The sequence below is a fragment of the Chelonoidis abingdonii genome, chromosome 8, assembly GCF_003597395.2.
Source record: "Chelonoidis abingdonii isolate Lonesome George chromosome 8, CheloAbing_2.0, whole genome shotgun sequence".
Taxonomy (NCBI): domain Eukaryota; kingdom Metazoa; phylum Chordata; order Testudines; family Testudinidae; genus Chelonoidis; species Chelonoidis abingdonii.
The window spans coordinates 28713535-28725986 of NC_133776.1; the positions used below are offsets into that span (position 1 = coordinate 28713535).

The window sequence follows — 12452 nt, forward strand, 5'->3', positions numbered from 1 at the left end:
GTCACGGAATCCATGACTTCCTTGACCTTCATGACAAACTTGCAGCCTTAGTCATGATTATTTTGTAAAAACATAAATCATCCAAGGTTCACTACCATATTCTGAATACCTCAAATGGCAGGGTTGCTTAGTTTTTGGGATCTCAGACTGAGCCCATTGTAACCACTATTTCTTGTTGCTATTTGTATTTTTTTCTATGTTCTTCCTAAATTGTGGAACCAATACTGCAATATTATAGGTGTGTTTACATCCAGGTTAAGCACTGTGCCATTAATACCACATATCCCATGTGATCCTCTTCCCAGAATATATGCCTCATGTATCATAGAGGTTGGATGATGTGTAGCAAATGAGGCAGGGGACTGCAGGAAGAGAAAGGATAGTCTCATTGTTAAGGCAGTTGAATCCCGTCCTGGAGAATTGGATTCTATGTTTGCTTTTTCCACAGAGTTCCTATGTGATACTGGGCAGGTCACTTAAACCAAACTTTTCAGAGGTGGCCACTAATTGTGTGTTCCTCATTTTCTGGATTCCCAACTATGGGGTCTGATTTGCAGAAGTGCTGATCACTCATGTCTCCAGCTGATGTCAATGAGAGCTGTACTTGAATGTACACCTCTACCCCGATATAATATGACCCGATATAACATGACTTCGGATATAACGCGGTAAAGCAGTGCTCTGCGGGGCGGAGGGCGCAGGGCTGTGCATGCCGGTGGATCAAAGCAAGTTCGATATAATGCAGTAAGATTTTTTGGCTTCCGAGGACAGCGGTATATCGAGGTAGAGGTGTATAAAGCTAAATATTCTGAAAAATAAGGTCCTTGGTGTCTCAAATCAAGCACTCAGAATTAATGGATACTCTTGGCCTTAATCTCTCTGCCTCCCCAGCTACCTATCTATAAAGTGGAGATAATACCATCCCCTCACCTCATACGGGTTTTGTGAAGATAAATTAATATTTGTGAAGCACTCAGATGCTATAGTGATAAGTGCCGTAGAAAAGCCCATGAGAAAATTTAATGATTGTCTTCAGACCAGGGTTTGAATAGTGTGAGGTAAATAAGGCCTGGAGCCACACATTGACCAATGAGGCTAAAACAAAATACTGAATAGCTGCTGTTCGTTCACTGAGTACTATCAATCCTGAACGAGACAGGGAAAAAATAGTATGTGGTCACAGTGCTTATACACAAAGGGCCTACATTAACGTAGCCTTCATTCTGACATTTCTTCACGTTTGTGTGCTTGACTTCAACATTTTTTTAACATAACTTTGTGTGAGTTAGGCATGTATATATCTAATAATAGCAGAAGCTTTTCATACCAACTCTGCTACTGTATACAAGTCTGCTAACAGTGCTGTGCAAATTCTTTCCTTAAGAATAATATCAAGATAAAGTGAAACTTTGGTTTGTCATCGCCATTTACCTTGTTTTGTAAATGGACCTGCATGATACAGCCTGGTGTCTTGAATAATTTTTCTTTGTCCTGTTTTATTTATATAATCAAACAAACACCAAAAGTCTTCACTGGCTATTTGACATTGTTACTTTTTTTATCTGAGGGCATTCAGGGTGATAAATATTTGGCAGAATTGAAAAGGAATGACTAAGATGCAGAGAAAATTGTTCTGCTTCCCAAATATGCAATAAAAGACCTTTTCATAGATTGAAAAGCCTAATTTTAAGGCAGTAGCAAGCAAATGACTTAGCCTATGATATAATTAGAGGCATGACTAGAGTGAGACCACAAGATAAGTACTGTACTAAGTTAAATGCATTTTAACTTGACTTCAAGAAGCTTTGTAGCTAAACGCTGTTGAAGAAAATGCCTTGAACTTAAGCAGCCATAGCACCTAAAATCAGTAAAAAGGTCAAGACTATTGAGTGTTTTATGAAACGACAAGAGTATGATCCCTTAGTGCTACTATTGGAGAGCAGCTAAAGCTGATAGAACATGTTGGTGTGCTGGCTCCACAGCCCTAGGATCCAATGGAAAACCCTCTGTATGAGTTGTGTAGATTGTGCAGAAATTTGAGGATGGGCCTAGGGATGGAAGGGAGTGAAAGGAGAGCAGCTGCATTCCACAGCCTACTGCTCTCAGGTCAGGACACCACATAACTCTGAGCGAATGAATATTTCCAGCAGCGTTCACTCCCTCTAAAACCCTCCACAGCTGCCCTGTGTCAGATCTTCTATCCCACCCCATCCAGTGCTGTCTTCCTACTAAGTTATTCCAGATCAGTGTCCTGTCTTCTTCCCTCCTTCCCAGAATCCCAGCAGTCAGGCGTTAAAGCCCATTCCTGCAACATCCTCCCAGCAGCCAGGAGGAGGAGGGATGGAAATCAATACGTTTCTGCAGCAACCTGGAAATATGACAGCAGTCAGTCACAGAAGCTTTTATTAAATTAAATATTGACACAGCTGATGAAGCTGTGTCCATCAATCATTTAGTTTTAAATAACCCTGATTTTCACAGTGTTTCTTGCTGTATTTCATACTGCTGCAAAGCTTACAATTTGCTACAGAATTCAGCTGCACTGTGCCCTAGAGACTAGGGATTCTTGGGTTTGTGGAACCTTTAAAAATGAATATTTATAAAGCATCTAACCAGAGTTCTGGGTGCTATATGAATAAAATGAATATCAGCACCACTCAGAAGGTCAAAAGACCACAAACGGACATTCCTGTCCCACCACAACACTCCCACCACTGACTGTAAGTACAGAAAGAGTTCTGCTTCACACCCCAACTCTCAACAATGCTTCCAATCCTAGCACACTCTAGGCACCTCTGCTCCTTTCATAGCCTGGTGTGTCATAACATCTTGTATAGTGTCCGGCAAGTTGTCAAATTCAGGCTGTGGTGTAGGTGTATTTTGTACTTTTGTAGACAGGTAGTGAGTGTAGATGTGTATGCAAGGATTGGGTACAGGTGTGCACAGTTATTGGGTGCAAATGTACAAAAGTATTGCTCCTAAGGGTATTTTCTTTACCTTTTTCAGTGCTTGTGTTTTCCTTCAACCAGAGCCTTAGCTCGGAAATGAGATGTAAAAAGAATTAATTGTCCTTTAGTACCTTTTTCATTTGGCAATTTCCTTCTCTGTATCTTGGTATAAGAAATAAGAACCAGTTTCAAATTGTGATTGTGTTTCTGTTGCTGAATTGGCCCATTAAAGGCAGTGGGCCAAATTCTGCCCTAGAATACATATGTCCATCTCCCACTGACATCAATAGCCCCACATACAAATCTGGTAGCAGAATTTGATCCATTGTCAGAGATTCACAAAGCAGCTGAAGTATACTCGTGAATCTGGTCCTATATTTGCCTCACACTGATCTCACTTACATCAGTTTAATCAGGAGTAATTCTCAAGTTTTTCTTGCAAACATTTTCCAACAGGTTGTGGTCTGTTCTTATTTTCTTTAGCTATTGCTAAAGAAAGAGGGGGGAGGGATAGCTCAGTAGTTTGAGCATTGGCCTGCTAAACCCAGGATTGTGAGCTCAGTCCTTGAGGGGGCCATTTGGGGATCAGTCCTATGTTGAGCAGGGGGTGGGACTAGATGACCTCCTGACAGTCCATAAGTGCTAACTCAAAATTAGGAAAGATATTGAAGGACTTTTTTACACTCAGAAGCAGCATAGTTTAACTCAAAATGATTTAAAATTGACTTTGTGCAACTGCTGTTTAAACCCCTGTATGGGCATACTTTTATCAATAAGACTGGTTGTATCAATTTAGCTTGTGTGCTAAACCAAGTCAGATTTAAACAGACTTAAGAGTGCCCACACAGTTGCACCAGTTTAACTAAATTATTTTAAAACCACATCTCTCTTTTAAGCAATGTAACATTGTGTGTAGACAAGGCAAGAGATAGTGAAAAGGAGAGGAGAGGTCTAGTCTAGTGACCTGAGCATAGGACAAGTAACCAGGTACTCTTTACACTTGATGCTCCATTGTCTTCCACAGTCATGCAAATGTGCACACAGTAAGTGTGACACGGGTGTAAAATGTTACCAGATCAGAATAGTAGCATTTTACATTCATTTTGTACAGGTGTAAATACATACCCAAGATGCAAGGAGCAGAGAACCAAGCTCCTGCGTGCTAATATTATCTAACCTGGACACTGACTCCCTCTGAGCTTGCATAAATCACTGAGGCTGAAATTTTCAAAAGGTGTTAGGCACCCTAATCCTATTGAAACTCAGTGGGAATTGGGTGTATAATTCTCTTTGGCCCACTTGAAAATCCCAACCTTGACCTTTTTGCCTCAATTGTTGCCTCAGTGCAATGAGGATCCTCAGAACTCTTGCCTAGGTCGAGTTTGTAAAGATTTTTGCAGCTGGTTATGTGTTCTGTGGTATCTTTATTTTTGTAAAACTAATTCTTCATCACCTTTATTCGCTTAAATGAAAGACTGGAGTGCAGAATCTCAGCTATCATCTTTGAATTCCACTTACCCCCATGTAGGCCATTTTCATATTTGATCTTTCAGTAACCTGGAAAGATTCCCTACCTCTTTTACTTTTGTCTTTAAAATTTCTTTAAAACAATTTTTACAAGTAAGTACCTTTTTAAACACTGATAAACCACAAAGGAACATACTGTATGTACAAGAATATTTGTCACATTTATGTGAATTTTATCCATTACACAGTAGGATGCTCTCATTCCTCTCTAATACCAAGTTGAACTGACAATAAACATGAGAATCATAAATTCCATATTGTGGAAAAAAAATTAAAGATTTGCTGCTCTAGTGTACAAATTTTCCACTGAGCCCACTATTCTTATTGAAATTGTCACTGGCATCTTTTCTGGTACAAATAGGGAATATGGTAATTTCTCTGCAACTAGTAACACCTGAACTGGTTTTATATACAGTGTCTGCAGCCACTGTTGTAACCATCAGAGTAATTTAAAAATATAATAATGAATGATGACTAAGACATTAATGTATTTCTCCTTTAGGAATATTAGCCCTTTGTGTTTTGCGTCTACTTCAGAACTTTTGTTATTAGTTGCCTGGCAAAAAGATAACAGTTCTTTTATGCTACAAAAACTAGGAATAGATCCAGCGTTTAGGGGGAAAAAGAGCAAGGAGTGTAGCTATTTTCTAGTATCTGAGAGGTGCCCCATACTGAAGTAAAAGGCACATCACATGCCAGCTTCTTTTGGTGTCATGATGCAGCCATTTATTATCATTTTAATGGTCACCTCTACACAATCTTTTTAACCTTTTTTTTTTTTTTTTAAGGCAAGACAGTAATTTCTTAAAACAAAACCAACCAATTTTTTTTTGTTTCAGGCACTTTTGGTGGTTTTTGCTGCCCTTACAATAATATTATCAAACTCGCTGAAATGATAGGCATATCATATTGAGTAGAACCTCAGAGTTACGAACACCAGAATTATGAACTGACTGGTCAACTACATACCTCACATTTGGAACCAGAAGTACGCAAGCAGGCAACAACAGAGACCAAAAAAAAAAAAAAAAGCAAAATACAGTACGTTACTGTGTTCAACATAAACTACTAAAAAAATAAGGGGAAAGTTTAAAAAAAAAGATTGGACAAGGTAAGGAAACTGTTTCTGTTCTTGTTTCATTTAAATTAAGATGTTTAAAAGCAGCATTTTTCTTCTGCTTAGTGAAGTTTCAATGCTATATTAAGTCAAGTTTCAGTTGTAAACTTTTGAAAGAACAACTGTAATGTTTTATTCAGAGCTACGAACATTTCAGAGGGCATGGCTACACTTGCATATGTAGAGCACTTGGAGTTAAACCAGCCTTCGTAGAGCGCAGTAGGGAAAGCGCTGTAGTCTGTCCATGCTGACAGACCACTGGCGTGGCCACATTACCAGCTCTTGCAACAGCCATAGAGAGCAGTGCATTGTGGTAGCTATGCCAGCATGCAAGTGGCTGCAACGTACTTTTTAAATGGGGGGAGTGAGGTGGAGTGTGACAGGGAGTGTGTTGTGTGTATGTGGGGGGAGAGAGAGTGGGTTTTTTGGGAGCTGAGAGCATGTCAGCATGCTGTCTTGTAAGTTCAGACAGCAGCAGACTTCCTCCCGCCTCCCCCGCCCCCGCCTCTCTCTCTCACACACAGCATTCCACAGTAATGGTTGCTTTGTCTCGGAGCAGATAAGCATGCCGGCTCTCAAACGGAACTTTCACAGGGCATATCCAAAAGAATGACAAGAGTGGCCACTTGACTTAAGGGGATGATGGGACGTTTCTGGAGGCTGATCAGAGCGTAGTAATGCAACACCTTGTTCACACTGATGCTGGGGTGCTCCAGTGGTGGCACATGAAATGTTATTCCATTATTCTACTCACTGAGGTGGAGTACCAGCAGCGCTCTAGCCATGGAATCAGAGCCACCCCTGCCATTACCGCCCACCCCTGTCCCGATTTTTCACATTTGCTGTCTGGTCACCCTACCTGGTTGAGAAGCACTGGGCTGTATGGACCATTGGCTTGACCTAGTATGGCTGTTCTTATGGGTTTTGTGCAGCCATTTTAAAGTCTGTTTGCTATATTACTTCAATCAATACTGTCACGTTGTTTTTGCAAGGTTGGTTTTTTTAATATCTTCAGATTCATTGGAAAAGCAGATTTTAGATTTAGATCTAGATCTTTAGGTAGATGTAATAAAGCATGATAAAAACTGCTGCGTCATTATCTGCCAGGCTAATTCTGTATTCTGCTGCCTCACTTCTCTTATCTTCTGGTCAGTCTTATTTTAAGTGCCACTTCGTATAATGTTTTGTGATCCATCCCCGACCTGTGGTGTTAATGGAGAGCACGTCCCACTGCCAAGTTAGGGTCAAATGCTGCCCTCACTATTTCTTGTGAAGCTACAAGGTAGTGAATTTCATTGCCCAGATCGTCCCCTCTGTCACCGTGCCTCTGTGGGTCACAACTGAGAATACCAAATTCAGGACAAACTGCTGCGAAATAGGGCAGATTCCTCCCCCCAAAACTGACGGTTATTCTCCTTAAGACAGAGGTTATCAATCTTTTTCTTTCTGAGGCCCCCCCACAACATGCCATAAAAACTCCATGGTCCACCTGTGCCATAATAACTGGTTTTCTGCATATAAAAGCCAGAGTCGGCATTAGGGGGTAGGAAGCAGGGCAGTTGCCTGGGGGCCCATGCAGGGCCGGTGCTTCCATTTAGGTGACCTAGGCAGTCGCCTAGGGCACTAGGATTTGGTGGGGCAGCATTTTGCCACCCTCGGTGGCAATTCGGCGGCGGGGGGTCCTTCTGCACTCCGGGTCTTCGGCGGCAATTCTGCGACGGGTCCTTCACTCACTTTGGGACCCGCCGCCAAAGTGCCCCGAAGACCGGGAGCACGGAAGGACCCCCACCTAGGGTGCCAAAAACCCTGGCGCCGCTCCTGGGCCCATGCCACAGATGCCCCTAGTAAGCTACATTGTTCAGGCTTCAGCTTCAGCCCTGGGTGGTGGGGCTCAGGGACCTTAGCTTCAACATCATGCAGTGGGGCTTTGGCTTTCTGCTCTGGGTCCCAGTGAGTCTAATGCTGGCCCTGCTTGGAGGGCCCCATGAAACCTGCTCAAGGCCTCCTAGGGAGCCCCGGACCCCTGGTTGAGAACTACTGCCTTAAGATATATCAAACCAGCAACAAAAGTAAACTTCTGTTTCACCACACTGGCTAACAAGAAGTCAGGAAAGCAGTTTCCTTAGGTATTCCAGTCCTTGTATAACCACCAAAAACACCAGACTTGAAGAAGGTTCTTTAAAACCAGTCTCATCAAACAAAAGGTTCTTCTGATCACAAAGGACAAGTCACACACCCAGGTCAATTCAATATGTTTATTAGAGAATATTTAAATAAGGATGATACACAGAGTTTGGCATGTCAGTCATTAGTCATCGGGGGCAACACACAGAGTATGGGGGGACGCTGGTATTTGGTTATGGGTTAGCATATAGTACATACAGTCTGTAATGTCCCCAATGCGGGGTGTACGGTGGGTGGGGTCAAAGTATAGTAGGGGAGCAGTGAGGTAAAACACATCGCTTCATCTAATGGTTACAAAGTCATGATTTAGAGCAGCAGGCCGGGTAATGGGGACAGGGTGACCCTCACGCAGGTGGAACCAGATCGGTGGCTTCAGGAACACTATTTAACAATCAAAGACGACAGGACTGGAACTTATCTCAGATCTTACCCAATAATCACGCTTGTTGCCATCCTTTATATCTAAAATCTAAAGGTTTATTTAGAAAAGAAAGAAAAAGAAAAAAAATGAGAGTTAAAATTGGTTAAAGGATCAAAATACATTACAAAAATGCAAAGTTCTTGGAATCAGGCTTGTAGCAGTGATAGAATAAACTTCTGGCTTGTTCAAGTTTCTGGTTGCTTTCCAAATCATTGTAAGAAGACGTTGGCTCCGTCTCTTAGGTCTCTTGCCCCTTATGTCCGTGTAGAATGTTCATTAGTAATAAGTTCATAGTCCAGGGTTTGAGCAGGGAAGAGAGACAAAATGGAGATGGTTTTCTAAGGGGCCTTTTATGCATCTGCCATCCTTGGAGGAATCCATTTGTTTGAAACAGGAAACTCTCAGCACGCTGGTTGCGAAAATTACAGGTTAACAGATGGAATTGGAGTCACATGGGGCAAAGTGACATGGTCCATAGCATGACTCCTTAACTCATAGCAGGAAATCCATTAGAAGTAGATAGGCATCTTCCATTGTAAACTTACAGCTGTCCTATTAACGGCCATTCTTACTTGAATAGTTTCTTTACAATGCACACTGGCTAAACACCTTGTAATGGTGCGCTACCCGCATCCGAGCAAACACTTTTAGAATACAAGCTACATAGTTAATATTCCCAACTTCAGCTACAAAAATGATACATGCATACAAATAGCATAAATATCCTTTTCCATGACATCTTACATTCCATATCTTGTACAAGATTTGTGGCTATTATATAACCCCCACCCAGCCTGCCCACTCCACCCTGCCCCTTCCCCATTCCAACCCCTTTCCAAAGTCCCACCCCAATTCCTCCCCCTCCCTGCCCCTCTTGGATTCCTTCCCAAAATCCCCACCCCAGCCCCACCTCTTCCCTGCCTCCTCCCCTGAGTGTGTCGCTTTCCCGCTCCTCCCACAGCTTCTTACACTGGGAAACACTGATGTGGTAAATCATTTTGGCCCTGATTCAGGTCTCAGTGCAGCAACAGAGGTGAGGCAGTTTGCACCTCCCTAGGTCAGGTCTGTAGGGGCCATGCAGCTTAGGGCTTCTTAATTTATATCCCTGCTCTAGTGGTCTCTGCAGAAGTACAGAGTTGCTGAGATATGGGTGTATCTTGGCCACACCCAATCCCACCCACACACTGACTTATCCCTAGGCCTCTCTGCCATGCTGTCTGCCCCCAGGGCACCTGAGGCACAAACATTCCCTGTGCTGAGTGCTATTCCTCAGAATGGGGGAGTTATGCCTGTCTTACACCTAGGCTCGCATAAGGAAACATAGGACAATAATGTATTGAGTCCTTTCAGCCTGGCAGTTATGCTAAAGCCCTGCCTACAGTAGATTCAGATTAGCTGTTAGCTATACTGAATGAAAGACCAGTTTGACTCAACACAGGTTTAAGGCATTTTTCTGAAGGCAATGTAGATCACTGTAGGAAACCTAACCTTACAGTTTTTCATACTGAGCAGGCTCCATTTCCTAAACCTGTGCTATACAGACAGTTTTCAAAAGTGGAATAGACTAATACAGGTTTCTTCTAGGGTAGATAGGACTTCAGATGGTTGGTTGTATGATGAGGTAAGGACCTGCCTTACTCAGGCAGAGCTCCCTCTGTTGATGGCCCTGGTTATCCTCTTACCAGTTTTACTCTAATGTAGTTCCCCTGGCTTCTGTGTAATTATTCCTGACTTACAGTGGAGTGAGAAGAAAATCAGGCCCAGTGGGAGTTTTGCCTCGTAAGAAAGGAATAAGTAGTTCTCAGCTGGGCCTCAAAAGAAGAAATAGAAAAGTCATAAAGAACTACTTGCACTTTTCTCAAAAGAAGCAGCTTTGCTTCCCGAGCAAATAGCAGCTCTAAATAAGCCGCCTTGAGTAATTAACTGAATGTTCTTTGGACCAAGCTTGCAAAAGAAGCTTATACACATTAAACAAAAAAAAGAAAAGAAAAGAAAGATCTACTGTCCGTAGCTTGTACTTTACTAAGGAACAAAAGGCTTGGACTGAATCCATTTTAGGGTAAACTTTACAAGGTCTTATACTAAGTTATTCAATGGAAAAAGAGTTGAGCAGAGCCTTGGGGTGTTTGTGGGGGATTGATTACAAAAAGCCAGGAATTAAAAAAAACAGGAAAAATAATCAAATATGCTGTCTTTGGCTTTGGCAGGAGGACAAGAAATAAGGTGATAAAAGGCCTGTTTCTGAAGGGCCAGCAGCAGCACTGTGCTATCCTACAGGAAACCTCCAGAGCTGCAGATCCCTGGCCTGGTGCGCTGCTGGGCGTGAGTGCGACAGCAGCTCTGAAAAGGGCTGGAATTGAAGGAGAGAAGAGGAGAATGCCTTATGAACAGACAGGAGGACAAAGGGAGTTTGTTCTTTTAAGGGCTTGATCCTGTGGTGCTGAGTGCTGGAGTTGAGATAACTCAGCACCACACAAATTTCACTAAGCACCTTGCAAGATTGGGCCCTGCACACTTTGCTCTGATTATTGGGGTAATGCTTTCTTTTCCTAGGGGAAGGTAAACCTACCTTACAAAGCAGGAATTATTAATAATAAACAATAACATATAGCACATTTCCTTCCAAAGGAAATCACAGTCATTGCTTTACAGTCTGGACAGGGATAATCAAACAAGCCACTGAACTGCAGCCATCTCTGGGGTGGAAACATAGCCATCATTCAGCACTTACAACACTACAAAGCAGTCAGACACAGGACCACCCAGAGGAGGGGGGAAAGTGGGGCAATTTGCCCCAGGCCCCACAGGGGCCCCCATGAGAGTTGTTCGGGGCCCTTGGAGTGGGGTCCTTCACTCGCTCCAGGGGCCCCGGAAAACTCTCACGGGGCCTGGGCCCCCCGAGCTTCTTCCGCTCCGGGTCTTTGGCAATAATTCGGTGGCAGAGGGTCCTTCCATTCCGGGACCCACCACCGAAGTGCCTCGAGGACCCGCGGCGGGGGGTTCTTCAGCCCCAGAACCTGCTACCAAAGAGCTGGGTGTTTGGCAGTAATTTGGCGGCGGGGGGCCCCCCGCCGTGGGTCTTCAGGGCACTTTGGCAGCAGGTCCCAGAGCAGAAGGATCCCCCGCCACTGAATTACCACCGAAGCGGGGGCCCCCCACCGCCGAGGACCCCAGACCCCCTGAATCCTCTGGGCGGCCCTGGTCAGACCCTCTGTCTCTGTGCTGGCAACTATACTGGTGCAGGAATGAATCTGTCCCTAGGCATGTGGGGGACTGAAAGGGGAGACAGTAAGGGTCAAATCCTATAAATATAGTGTAGGCAGAAAACTTGCTTCCACTGAGTTCAATAATAAAATTTCCATTGATTTCACCAGGAACAGTATTTGGCCATTTAATTTGTCATATCGGTCTTTATAAAAAGCCCCATACAAAACTCTAGCCCTTCTATTGCCTTTGCCCTGGATCTGATATTTCATTTATGCGGAAGTGAAGCCAAAAGGAGAGTCAGATGGCAGCATGTGGGGCAGGGACACCGCAGGCTACAAGTGCTGTCAGTGGCCACAAATAAAAAAGGCACCCTGAAGCCTACAGAGAACAGAGGAGTACTGTTACATGGCGCTGCCAGTACTCCAGACATGAGCTGAACACTATTGTGTGGTTAGCTGCTAACTGCTTCAAAAAGCTGTTGCATTCTCATGATAGCCATAGGAAGCTTTGATGGTGTGACACTTCGGCTGTCTGTAGTTGACTGAGTATGAAAGGTCAGCCTGGGACTTATCCAGGACATGGGGCATTCCATATTCATGACAGATTATCTCATGCTAGTGTTTTTGAAAGCAAGTTCAATCAGAATGACCTGGAATGATACAGACATTTTCACTAACAGGTTGTGAGAAACCAGAAGGTCCAGGGGCTTGAGCAGAGCTTGGGGGAGACATGAGTTCAATTTCTGCTACAAATACCCTGTGTAACTCTGAGCTAGTCACTCCATTGCTCTGTGCCTCAGTTCCCCTTCTGCCCAATGGAACAATGGTTTCCCTATCTCACAGGGGTGGTGTGAGGAAAAATACTTTAGAAATTGTGAAGTGCTTAGATGATGCAGTGATGGCGGCTGTATAAGTACTTAAGACAGATAAAATTTAAGGCCCTGATCCTACATATACGTATGTACCTGCTTAACATTACACACTGTGGGCTTGATCCTGCTCCTAGTGAAGTCAGGAGCAGAACTCACTTTGATGTCAATAGTGCCCTA

The 12452-nt window shown here is 43.5% G+C and overlaps 1 long non-coding RNA gene across 5 annotated transcripts in view; it reads left to right on the forward strand.

Annotated features, from left to right (window-relative positions):
* Nucleotides 1-11140, forward strand: part of LOC116839935 (uncharacterized) — a 157469-nt gene extending 146329 nt beyond the window's left edge. For all 5 annotated transcript variants that reach the window (XR_012656363.1, XR_012656366.1, XR_012656367.1 and 2 more), the window contains one exon: nt 10405-11140. This is a non-coding gene — a long non-coding RNA (uncharacterized LOC116839935). The remainder of the gene's footprint in view (nt 1-10404) is intronic.
* The last annotated feature ends 1312 nt before the right edge of the window (nt 11141-12452 follow it).